At 45.9% G+C, this 13,025-nt stretch overlaps 1 protein-coding gene across 3 annotated transcripts in view; it reads right to left on the bottom strand.

The window, feature by feature from the left end:
- The window catches only part of GRB10 (growth factor receptor bound protein 10), a 178,469-nt gene that overhangs the window by 73,285 nt on the left and 92,159 nt on the right, over positions 1–13,025 (bottom strand). The gene's annotated exons all lie outside the window — the stretch shown is intronic.

Here is a 13,025-nt window from a genome sequence, read left to right as displayed (position 1 = left end):
GAAAACCCACAGTGAGGGACGTGCCCCCAGAGACTGGATGGGGAATCTATGTGCCGAGCTGGCTGGGCCACAGTACCCAGTCGTTAGCTAACTACCTCACCAGATGTTGCTGTGAAGGTATTTTTCAAGAAGCAATTAAGATTTAAACCAGCAGACTTTGCATAAAGCAGATTGTCCTCCCTAGTGTGGGCAGGTCTCATCTCATCAGTCCCAAGACCTGAACAGAAAAAGAGTGACTTCCCAAAGGAAGATGGGAGTTCTGCCTCCAAACTTGAACTGCAACTCTCCCTTGGGTCTTCAGCCAGCCAGCCTGCCTTGCAGATTTTAGACTTGCCAGCCTCTAAGATCTCACGAGCCAATTCCTAAAATAAGTGTGTATTGCTATGTATGCATCCTATTCACTGGCTCTGTCTCTTTAGAGCAGAGGTTCTCAACCCACAGGAATTGTATTAAACGGTCGCTGCATTAGGAAGGTTGATAACCACTGTCTAGAGTATGCTAACACTGAGACTCAGGGATGCAACCCGGCACACACAGAGGCAAGGAGGGGATGGGGAGCCAGGATGGCCGGGCAGGGGCTACTAAAATGGCTGCATTCCCAGCCTGGGAAGTTGTGTGCAACACCCCCACATCCCTGTAATAATGTTGTTGTTGTTGTGCTTATGCCGGTTTGAATTGGCTCTGTATTTGTAATCCAATATATTTTAATAATCCTGACTCCTTTTCTCTGTGTTTTCAGATCTTTCACCTTTTAAACAACTTGGCAAGCCACACCCAAAGCTCTTGTAATTCACCTCTCATTTGCCCCCAAAATAATACCCACGTAACACATAGGGGATCAGGGTCACAGCCAGCAAGACTGGATGCTGGAGAATGCGCCACCCCAGCCCTGCTCCTGGGGCCTAGGACTTGGGGTTTCTATTTCTCAGTTTCTCATGTCTAACATGGGGTTAGCAATAGAGTTCCTGCATGGGTGATTGTGAGGATTATGCTAGTTATTATCAGCTTTATAACGGCGCCTGGCACACAGGAGTAGTGTGTTATTCATTAAGCCCTAGTCCATCTATTCCTTAGAAAATAGTATAAAGCGATCACTATTGACCTGGGTTAAGAGCTGGGGAAACAGGCCTGGAGGAATGAAATGACCTGCTCAAGATCACATGAGCAGTGAAGAGCGAACCCAAAAGTTGGGGACAAGTTTTGTAGCCACTCATCTGCCCTTCCAGATGTGCGCTCAGCACATGAGCTCCTGGAGACTCTCGGGACGCCCTGCCCTTCCTGTCTCTCCTGCTGTCCTAAAATGGTCTTAGGTGGCCCTTGCTTTGGCTTTCCTTGTCTCTCCAGGAGAAAGAAAATAACAAGACAACGAAATAAAATGACAACACACTCTGGCTTGAGGGGGGCCTGGCAGCCAAGGAGCACAGAGGGACAGAGGGGCAGTCCTCCTGCTGGTCAGTGCCTGTGCATCTATGGCAGGAGGGACTGTGGGGGCAGGAGGGAAGGATCCAGGTAGAGCAGAAAGGCCACAGAACACACCCACTCTGTGCTTGGTCTTTACCCTCTGAAGGGGGGTGGTGAGAGTAACACATGGCGGATTTGGGGCAGACCACACCCACGATCCCCAGGAGGACAGGCAGGCGAGTAGAGAGGAGGAGACAGTCGGGAGGCAGAGGGCCAGGAGGCCTGAGTAGTGCGGTCTCTGCTGGAATGAAGAACAGAGGCCAAAGGCAGGTGACAGCAAGGGGGACAGAAGACAAGGTGGGAAGAACAGGGCTAGCACCAGGTGAGGTGCCTGAGGGAGACCAGGAGTTGGATGGATCCAGAGATCCTGGCCAGGTGAGCCCAGTGCCAGGTGGGCACCAAGGACACAGCAAGAGGGCCCAGCCTGTGCCGGTGGGAGGGCAGGAGGCAGGAAGAGAGATGCTGCAGAGCTCCGATGTGAGTGGTTAAATATTAATCCTGTGGCCAGATATTAAAAGCACAAAAGTGCTGAACTGATCATTAATAATTACCATATAATCAATAATTAATTTATTACCAGGGAGAACATCCAGAGTCAGCAAACTGTGTACATGTAAGGGTGGGATGGCTCTTGGAGGAGCAGTTGTGCCTGTGCCCACAATCCTGCCACCCTGTCCACAGAAGGCTATTATGGTCCTAGGAACAGCCTCATCCATCAAGGTGCAGCAACAGAAAAGTCGTGGCAAGTGTCTGTGCAGACAGAGCTGGCCCCTGAACAAGAGCCTGTAGTTCTCTAAGTACTGAGACCTCTGGACCTTTCATCTTGAGGAAAAGTATAAGCTAACTACAGTCTCCAAATCTAGGGCTTCAGGAAAAGCATGCATCATGAACCCACTGACTTCCTACGCTCACATTTAGCTGATGGGGAATAGATGCCTAATTTAAGGACTGTACACCAATTAAGTACACCTGTGCTCTTAACTCACCATATTAACAGCTCAATGTTTCTTTAATGGGATATTTAAGAATCAATATTGGTGGAGACACAGCTCACTGTTAATTCTGTAGTCAGCTTCCCGTGATGGGTGTGGTCAGCCCTGACACCCTGCACGCCAGCTGAGCGCTCTGCAGACCCGTGCCCAGGCATTCGTCCTGCTTTAGAAGTCCAGACAGAGGACAGCTCTCACTCTCAGACCTCTTCTGAGAAAATAAAACATATTCATTCTCTTTGGTGGATTGCTGCACACAGTTATTTCACAGCTTAGAAGGCTGTCAGAAACTCAGAAATAATCACCCCCAAGGTAAACAGGTCTCCTGTCCTTTCTCTCCTGTGTCTTCCCTTGGTCAGCCAGTTTATTCTTGGCTCACCCCACTACAATCAGGTCAAATGCAAAGCAGTTCTGTCATTATTCCAAGTAAACATAAGGTAAACTGGATGCCAAAAAATAAACACGAGGCATGTCCTCAAAAAGCTTTACTCGCCTCTGATACGGATTATTTGTACAACGACTTTCTACTTTAATACGTTTAACCATGAATCTTTTAAACAAGGCCAGGTTAATCTGATAACATTCACTTAGTAGGTCATAATTTTCATGAATCGAAAGCAAACACTATATCTGGATGTTTCAAACCTTTCTACTTCCCATAGCCATTAGAGTAGTGGTTCTCAACCTTCCTAATGCCATGGCCCTTTAAAACAGTTCCTGTGGGTCATGACCCACAGGTTGAGAACCGCTGCATTAGAGGAAAAATGAAACTTCCTAAAGCAGTGGTTCTCAACCTGTGGGTGGTAACCCATGAAACTGTATTAAAGGGCTGCGGCATTAGGAAGGTTGAGAACCACTGTAATCTAAGGATTTAAAATGCCTGACTCTAGAAACTACAATTCCTTGTAGGGGTCCATCAGCATTTCATCTGTTTAGATAGTAAAACCATTTAGGACTTTATTTAAACTTCCCTAAATCCTCAAGAGTTAGGAACCAACTGTTGAATTTTCCAAACAGGGATTTTTAAAGTGCTGACTCTAATAAAAGAGATACTTCTTCATATTATACACCAAGTGTTTCTTTTTTTTGTTAAATTACTACACTGAGGTACTACGGAAATCACATTCAGTTCTTACAAAAACTCCATATGGCTTCCACCCCGTCAGCCAGTCCCTCTCAGGCAGGACTCTGTGCACCTTGTCACGCATGTGGTCAACTGCTAGATTCTTTCTGAGTCCCATGAATCCAAGTGGATCAATAATCACCCATTTGTGAAAGGCTTTCTCTTGAGTAGAGTAAGAGACTCGGGTAAACGAATGCTTCTAGAAATGAATGTTCAGATTGAGCATCTGTCCAATGCTGACCTGACACCATGAAGCTGCTGCCCCCTCTAGAAGTAATACTGAGAGGGGAAGAAAAAACAATTTTATATATAAAAATTTCACTTCATGAAGATTTATAAAAAGAATAAATTTACTGCACAAATATAGGTCAAAAAACATGACTGTCAATCAACTTATTAATAGTTATTTTTCCTTCCTTAAATAGCCTAATCCAAAACTGGTCATTGACTTTGTCCCAAATATCTGAGTGGTTCATCTGATCTCAAATTCACATGTCATCTAGTTTCACTGTCACTGGCAGAGACAGGCCAGTTTAGTTCTAAAATAGATATAAATTCAGGGAAACGAATTTGTATTTGGCTCATAAATCAAGTGAATGTGTCCATAAACTAAGCTAGGTGTGCTGATGAGGAAAAGGCCAGGAGGAGAGAGAAACTGGCCACTGTAAGGGCTGGACTTCAGGCCTCAACACAAACTGTTTGGTTTACAGCGCCATCTACTGTCTTTTTTACATGACTCAGAGAGTTAAGAGGACACTGCTGTTATCAAATTGTTTCAATGACTTTGGCAACTTAAGGACCCGCCAGTTGCACTATGTGTGGAGGAAGGATCTGCCAGTGTGCAATGCTTCCCACCCTCTCCACACCCCACTTCTTTCCCATCGCTATACAGAAGGGACACCCTGCTAAGTAGTAGATGGCTGTGGGGTACGGGAGGGTGTATTATTAAGTAAGATGAGTACTGTAAGATTCAGTACTGTGAGAAGAAAAAAAAATAGACACTACTTTTTTGAAAAGTCGCTAATGTACTCAAAAGCCAAAGTTCTCACATATTTCTATCTGCAAAAGAACAGAAGACCAGGCTGCTTTAACGGTGTTTTAAACGTAGGCCACATTCACTTGGCAGGAGATTCCTGTTAACGTCTAACCAATTAAAACTTTGTGCAAACCTTAACCTTAACCTTCCATTGAAATATCTTTTTGCACACCAGTTCACCTGCCATCCTCAGGCCTCAGGAATCCTCGTCATATCATTTAGTTTTCAGGATATAGAGTTTGGACACAAGTTAAGGAGAAAAAGAAAATCAGATATTATGCTGTTAGAATACTTTTCTCTGTTATTATTCATATTTAAAGATGTTCAGCAAACATAAAAGCAGACCACCTAACTACAACTCCAAATAAAAATATGAATGAAACTTCCAAATATCATTATTCTTTAAAAAATGAAATCAACACTTTAAGAGTTCCTACAGACAGGTAGGATTTGAGGCAAAAAATAAAAATGCCAGAATTAGTCTTCCAACATACGTACATAAATACTCCAATCTCTAGCATCAGGATCTAAATGAGCACAACTCCTGACTTCTCGGGATTTATGAGAGAAACTTATTTTCCCAACCTTTGTCAAAACTGGCATCCTCTCTTCACCCGTTTATGCAGACAATAGTAATTACTATTTCCTTTCTCTATTAATTGGAAAAATACATCAAGAAACTGATGGATTTATTAATAGTCTCTAAGAATTTATGTGTTTTTTATTTTTCATTATGAATACATACATGTGAAAAGTGTGGCGCCCACATATACAGGCAGTGGCTGGTGCCCATCTGGGCTCCTGAGTCCCCAACTGCCAGGACCCACAATCCACACGGGGGGAAGTCAACACACAAAGCACGTTCAAGGGTCGGCTGGTGACATGAAACTGGACAAAAGTAAACACATATCCTGGGTATAACACAGACAAAAGTAAGCTCGCAATGACTGTCTCCGTTTGTGAAGCCAGGCCAACGTGTTCCTTGCTTCCTTCGTATTTAGAGGGGCTATCTTATTTTCCTGGGAGGCTTTTCCTTTTCCTAACACAAATGCAGACTGTGCCTCCTGGCAGGCTGTGCGCATATTTAACCCCAGTTTCTTGAGGGCTGGGGCATTTTCTCCAGTTATTCTGGAACTCCACCCAGACCCTCCTCCGAGAACAGCCCACAGCAGGATTCTGCTAAACAGTTTACATAATACAAAATATGCAGACCATCCGCTCTCTGATGCCAGAGTGCTTTGCTCTCCTTAAAGCTAAGTTCAGATAGACACATTCTTTCCAAAAAAGTACTGCCCCTTTAGAGTATGCACTGACAGCTACTTAGACTCAGCGCAACCAAAAACTGAGTTACGATCAAGCCCGTCTACAACCAGGAGGGTAAGGAGCAGGTGTGGTTCTCGGGCTGCCAAGCAGGGTAGGTGAGTGGAGGCACGGGCACAGAGGAGCTGCCCCCCCCCCCCAAGAGATGCCCCTCATTCCTGTACCCCAAAGACCTTCAAGTGGACCCTGAGCTCCATCCCAGCCCTGCCAGACTTCAGGCTTCTTCTGGTCCCGAATGGAGGACGCTGACCAGCCTCCCTGGGCTGTGAGCAACCCTCGCTCATCGCTTCCTTGAACATATAAGGGTTAATAATGGATGAAGAAAATCGGTATTTTAAAAATGAGTTGCAGAAGCCTCATCTCTCCTTGTGGAAGGAGAAAGAACTCTTACGATGCCGAAACTCTAAAACCAGAAACAATTCTGCTTCCAGAGGAATCCAGGTGTGTGAGCCCTGCTCCTCTGTCTGCACACAGGCCTGGGTGCACTGAGACGGCTGCCCTGGCATCCAAGTCAATGGGAGATCACGGGGCTCTTTCCAATTGTGAAAGCAAACATCTGACGTACTTTCTGTGTTCCTCAGGGGCTGCATGCTTGCTTTTCATGCCTGCTAGGTCTCACTTCCCCATTAAGTCACTCTGCACTGGCCATCCTACTTCTGCGCTTGGTAGGAGTCTGTTTAATTTTTACCAGACGGAGATGCCAAGCCGGTAGAATTCCGGGTGTGTCAGTGCTGGGTGGCAAACCTCTTGAATCCCAGGTGATGCCTCCAGAATATGCAGGTGGTGCTCCTAACAGCCTGAGCTGGTTGGGTGTGGGCAGCTCTGCCGTCCTTCAGGGGAAGTAGATTCCCACCTCCCTAAGCCCATACTTCTCCCTTTCCTGCTCTCCCAGCACCAGCTACGGTTAGGGCCAAGGTTATCAGGAAGGGAGCTGAAAAGCACTGGAGAATCTGGGGACTCTTGAGAACCTTGCCCCAGAATGCCTGGCCCTGTCGGCTAATTAGAGTAACCCTAGAAACTGGCCCCTTTGCCCATTGTGGGGTGAGAATCACACAAGTGACACACAGCATGGAAGGCCATGGATGGACCATGTGTCCACTAGGGTAGATCACTAGACTCTACTCATCTTGTCCTAAACCTTTGTTAATATTTGGTTGTTCTGGATAAGTGTGTAAAAAGGATAGGTAACAATATTCTTAAAAACAGTGATCACACAGGAATGACATCACCCCGACAAAGGGATAATGCCCACATTTGCCTTTTACCCTTCGGCTCTTTTCCACTCCCACTGCAGTTTTTAGACAGTTAAAAATCATGTGTCCTACTTTGTCTCTGTGCTTTTAAACTTGTTATGTTACAGCAGTGGCTTGAAAAGCTTTAAATCAGATATGAGTATTTACATTTTGGAAAACATACTTGAGTCTGAGAGCAGAGGTTGTCTAAGGAATGGGATTTCACTACAGAAAACGATTTTTGTTAATTAGCAGCTGTCAGTGTTTCTGGTCCAATTCAAAGAAGAAAGGAATATAAATCAATTAAGTCCCAGTGTTCACAAGGAAATGCTGCAATGGCAAATTTGAGCTTATTAATATTCAATTATGAAATAAGTTCCAAAAACTAGATGAGAGAAATAAAACTTAGTCTTTTTTCTTTGTTCTATTTATTTAAAAAAGTAAATATAGGCATATGCCACCAAGAATTAAAAGTAGGGACTTGAAGAAACAACTGCATACCCTTGTTCATAGCAGCATTATTCATAATAACCAAAAGGTGGAAACAACCCAAGCGTCCCGCCACAGGTGAGTGGACATACAAACCCAGGGAGTACTACTCAGCCATAAAAAGGAAGGAGATTCTGAGACCTGTGACCACATGGATGGACCTTGAGGACATTACGCTGAGTGAAACAAGCCGGTCACAAAGGGACAAACACTATATGATTCCCCTTACATGAGTTCCCCAGAGCAGTCAAATTCTTGGAGACAGAAAGCGGAATGGTGGCAGCCAGGAGCCAGCTCAGGGAGGAATGGGGAGTTGTTTATAGGAACAAAGTTTCATTTTTACAAGATGCAAAGAATTCTGTAGATGAATGGTGGTGGTGGCTGCCAAACAAGGTGAAGATTCTTAATGTCACTAAATTGTGCATTTAAAAATGGTTTAGATGGTGACTTTTATGTTCAATATGTTTTACTGCAATTAAAAATAACTTTTTAAAAAATGGTAGTAAAATTAGCTTAGTAGTCTCAATATAGTCATTTGAGAGCTTTGTCTGCTAATCTCCACGGACACCTTTACAGGGCCTCAGTGCCACACACACAGACTTCCTGGAGAGACCAGACGCCAGCTCAGGGACGCGGCCTGAACAGCTCACTCCCTGCCTCATGCGCAGCCCCTCTCAGCTTGCAGGCTCTGCTCCCCTCAGCCCTCACATCAACTGCACCCTCACCTGAAGTCACCCTCCCACACACTCCCTTTCCTTTCCAGCCGGGCCAGCACACTCACTCCAGTGTCCTCCCAAGCCATAAGTGGATGCTGCCCGTACTGGACCACAGAGAGGAGGGGCTCACGCAGGTTGGACCACAGTGTGGCCTGGGGTGACCAGGGGCGACACAAGCTTAGGTGTGGAGAAAAGCCAAGGTCCATGTTCAGAAAAGAAACACTCAATCTGAGATATGGGTACAAGGCCCTGATCAGAAGGCAGAATAAGATCTGGGAAATCCGCTCCACTGGGAAGGCTGGGAGTCATACGAGGACCCCTGGGACCAGCTTCACAGGTGAACCTCCGGCCATGTGGAACAGATCAGCTTGTTAAAAGGCCAGATTGTGACTGCCCATTTCCTGACTAAGTTGCATTAAACATGGATTCTTTTTCTTAAAAGCAGTATGAATTTTCAGTACAAGTGTGTATGCTCTCTTACTAACCCTCCAGACTCGCTGGTGAGCTTTGTTCAAACCGTTCATCTTACAATGGTGCAAAGCTGAATTGCCAATGGAGGCTCAGGAAGCAGAACTTACAAAATGCCCATAGTCTGCACTCTCTGACAGGTGGCTAGGCCAACAGCCCTTCACCCATCTTTCCAGGGCAACCAGTGGCAAAGGCTAAAGTCTAGGGCAAATCTCAAAGTCAAATGCAGATAGCCTGGTGGCCAAGCAACTCTGCCTCCACCACAAAAAAAAAAAAAGGTAAGATAATGATTAATCTTTCTGTACTTTGATTCCAGTGAAATTTATTTTTTAAATTATGTTTTAGGGAAATGTATACTAATTCTATTTTTTAAAATAAGAAAGCCTACCTATTTTACTCAGTGATTCCATCAAATTAAAGACCTGACATCTGCTGTTCAGGGCGCATCACCTGGAGAAGCATGCCCGGTGTCCTCCGGCTTGGATTTGACCCCATTGCATCACTGCAGAGAAACACTGGGCCTTACTAAGGCTCTGTCAGGCCCTTTAAGACTGCTTAAATCTGCACCACAGAGTCCATACAGCACAGGAAAGGAATTTTCCACTGCCAGAAAGTTACTCCTGCCAAGCAAGGACCAAGGACCCAAGCTGCAGATTACAATTAAAAAGTACAGGTTCAGCTTTGCAGTATCTATTTGTATAATCAGCAGACATCTGGGAGAGGGAGGAAGACAAGAAATATACCCACAAAACATTGCTCAAAAAGAGCACAAAGTAATTGCATCTTTCTTAAGTCTTCCTTACCAATTTAATATTTCTCCTCAACCTTCTGATTTCGATTTCTAATTATTCTATTACATCCTAAGTCAGGCCGAAGCCTAGGTACAAGAAACTATAAAAATAATTTGTCATTCTGGAAGGTTCTCATTTTCCATCAACCTTAAAAATATTAGTCTAAGAACACTGGATTGAAGAGAGAAACTCCAGAGTGTGGCCCATAGTGTCTCGCACTGTGCTCTCAAAAAGTAAATTTTATTTTAAAGGTAAATTAAACACTGGGGAACCTTCATTGTCACATTCAACCTTAACCCTCGGTGATTCCATGAATTTGACTCCCTAAATTAAAAATCCATTCATTTAGACAATATTTTTCTTCATTTGACAAATATTTACTGAGCACTGACTACGTGGTTCAGGTACGGGAAGTAAGAGATGTTAACACAACGGAGCAGAATCCCTGCCACCGAGGTGCAATCAAGTCTTATGCAAGGAGCTTTGGGAAAGAATTACAATCTAAATATAAAGTAGCAAGGAAGGATATAAAACTTTTTCCTACCTCTGGAAAAATAATTCCTACTACGAAGCAGCAAAAAACTGCTACCATTAAGGGCAACCGGTGGGGAAATGAGGGCTGGACGTCCCATAGGGAAGAAAGAGTGGGCTCCCTCAGGAAAGGAGCCAAAGGGAGGGATCCCGAGACTCAGCATTTTGCAAGCGAGATTAGGGATAAGTGAGAAGCTAAAGGAAGTACAGAGTACAGTTTGTGTCCTCAGCTGAAGAGACTCTTGGCAGAGTTAATGAAGTTCCCAGTCTATAAAAGTATCCCAGAGGCCAGAAATTCTCCTAGGATGGTTATGCTCACTGCTTGGCAGAGAGAAGAGTTTTAAAATGAGATCTCTGTTTACAGGCAAGACAGTCAAGTAGAGGACATTCAGCTCTAAAAAGAGCCTGAATTCTAAGGCATTGGGATGAGAAAAGTCATTCCAGGAGAACAGCACCAGGCAATTCCAAGAAATGGCAGCATGCCCCCAACTGAAATGCCCAGGAGAGAGGAGCTGGCTCTCCAGGATGTGGCTGGAAATGCAGTTTAACCAGAAAGACAGGAGGCTCACCCTGGGGGAGGAGGGGCAGATTACCTAGAGCTGTCACTCTCAAACCTGCCAGGTGAGGAGCTCTTCATGTGTGGAAACAGGTTTTGGGATGCACAGGCACTCTCAGTCCCAATCCCTGGGGCTGGCTCAGGGAATGAACAGAGGACCTACTATGGTCTGAATATCTGTGTCTTCCAAATATCCCTGTGTTGAAATGCTAACCACTAAGTTGATGGCATCAGGAGGTGGATGGCGCGAGTGTCCACATCCAGGGTGCAGCAGAGGGACCCCTCCCACTCTGCACTGCAAGAAGACCCCACCTGGGAAGTGAAAGCTAGTCCCTGATATCAGACGTGCAGGGGCCTAGATCTCGGACTCCTCAGCCTTCAGAACGGTGAGAAATAGATTCCTGTTGTTCCTCAGCCACCCAGTGGACAGGATTCTGTTTCAGTCACCCAAACAAACTCAGGCAGTCCCCATGCAAGGGTTTATTAGTTTTGCGATAACTATGTTTTAATTATGACAAATAAGAGCTCAGGTCTGAGTAGTGCCCTTTGAATACTGACCCAGAAGAAGGGAGGTTCTGGGTTTCACTGGACCCGTCCTATCCTGGAGCTATTCCTCTGAAAGAGATCCCACAGCGGGGAATCAATGGAGCACAGGAGACTCATCTGATGATTTTTGTTCTTTCTCTCTGCATAATGTTACATTATTAATGAGTTTGATAAAAACACCTACCAGGTTTTGAGCAAATACAAGAAACCAGGTATGATAACAGGCAAATGCCATAGTTCAAGCTGTTTCTCTAAGAACTTCTAACCTTCCTACCAAACCAGCTAGGTAGGAATTTTTACATATTTCTGGGGAGGAAACTGAGGCACAGGGTCAGTCAACGACCAAGATGTAGCATGGAGAGTCCGTCCACCTCCAAGTTCAACATGCTGCCGCCTCCTTCTTTCATTTCAATGGTTTTCTTTTCATTTCTTCCTCCCTGAATTTGAATTTAGTTTACTTTTTACATATCCTCCTCTGTCAGTAAGTTTGACTTTCTAAAGACCAGAGCTGCCCTGGCCTCACTACCTCACCTTGAGTCTGGTACACAGTAGGTATTTAGTAGATGTTACTAATCGGAAAAGAGATGCATCAGCCTTTATCAATCAAGTGGTAGAATATTCTAGAAAGGCAGCCAGCTAGACAGTGTTCCCAGATTCTCTGGAGGCTGCCGTGTCTCCAATCTTTTAATTCCTTGGAAAAAGGCCCACAGACAGGGTAACCCACCAGCTGGAAAAACGCCAGATTGTCTAACTCCAAAAAAACGATGGCACACGTCCAAAAAGGAGAACTGTCCTAGGCCAAGGAATCTATTTGCAGGACACATTCCCCAGCAGTCAGCGGCCAGACCCGGGGCTGTGTAAACCACTCTGGCCACACTAGGCCTCCCTGCACATCTCAAGGTCATAGGGATGAGGCCCAAGGAACACCCTCAGCTCCCCCCCCACCCCGTGGTTTGCCTTTAGGGCCGTCCCAACACTACCCTGTGCACCAAGTACAAACACTGCAGCCCCTGCCCTGGGCTCCCGGCGCTCCGGGAGACGCCCCTGCCCTGGGCTCCCGGCGCTCCGGGAGACGCCCCTGCCGTGGGTGCACGCTCCGGGAGACGCCCCTGCCCTGTGTGCACGCTCGCCCAAACACCCTGAGGTTTCCCTTCACACACAGCCACAGATGCAGCTCTGAGCCCACGCGGACCCTGCCGGAGGGAAGACACGCTTCACAGATCACTATCTTCTCTTCGGCTCTTGTGTGGTGTTTATAAAATAACAACTCTGCCATCTTCCTGGATAACAGCAGCTGCAGGTGATGTAAGATCGACCTCCTCACTGGTACCTTCGGCACCAAGCCCTGCCAGCAGAGACCTCAGCCGAGTACGAGAGAGTGCTGCTCAATAGGACGGGGCTCTGCTCTGGGAAGGATCCTACTTCCAAACACAAAGTGAAAAGCAGGGTGAGTTTTACAAGTTATATGCTCACTGCTCACGTCTCCAAGGACCACAGATGCTCAGCACCCAGCAAAGCCAAGCTTAACACTGTGTTTCACCTGTATCCCTATCTGTTCTGTTCACTAGAACATATACTGGTCAGAGAATGGGTCAGACAAACACTGAAGAAGAAAGGGAGGACCAGGTCAGAACCATGCACCGCAACAGACACACGTGCCATCACCCATGTTTCTCAGGTACCGCAGGATCCGTCACCACCCAGACGCCACCCACTGTCCTCCACAGTCCTCAGGTGCTACAGGACCAGGTGCCACCCAGACACCAC

The sequence above is a fragment of the Otolemur garnettii genome, unplaced genomic scaffold (assembly GCF_000181295.1).
Source record: "Otolemur garnettii isolate 467f Iridium unplaced genomic scaffold, OtoGar3 scaffold00123, whole genome shotgun sequence".
NCBI classification, from domain to species: domain Eukaryota; kingdom Metazoa; phylum Chordata; class Mammalia; order Primates; family Galagidae; genus Otolemur; species Otolemur garnettii.
The sequence above is the reverse complement of the archived record's forward strand: the minus strand, read 5'-3'. Positions and strand labels throughout refer to the sequence as shown.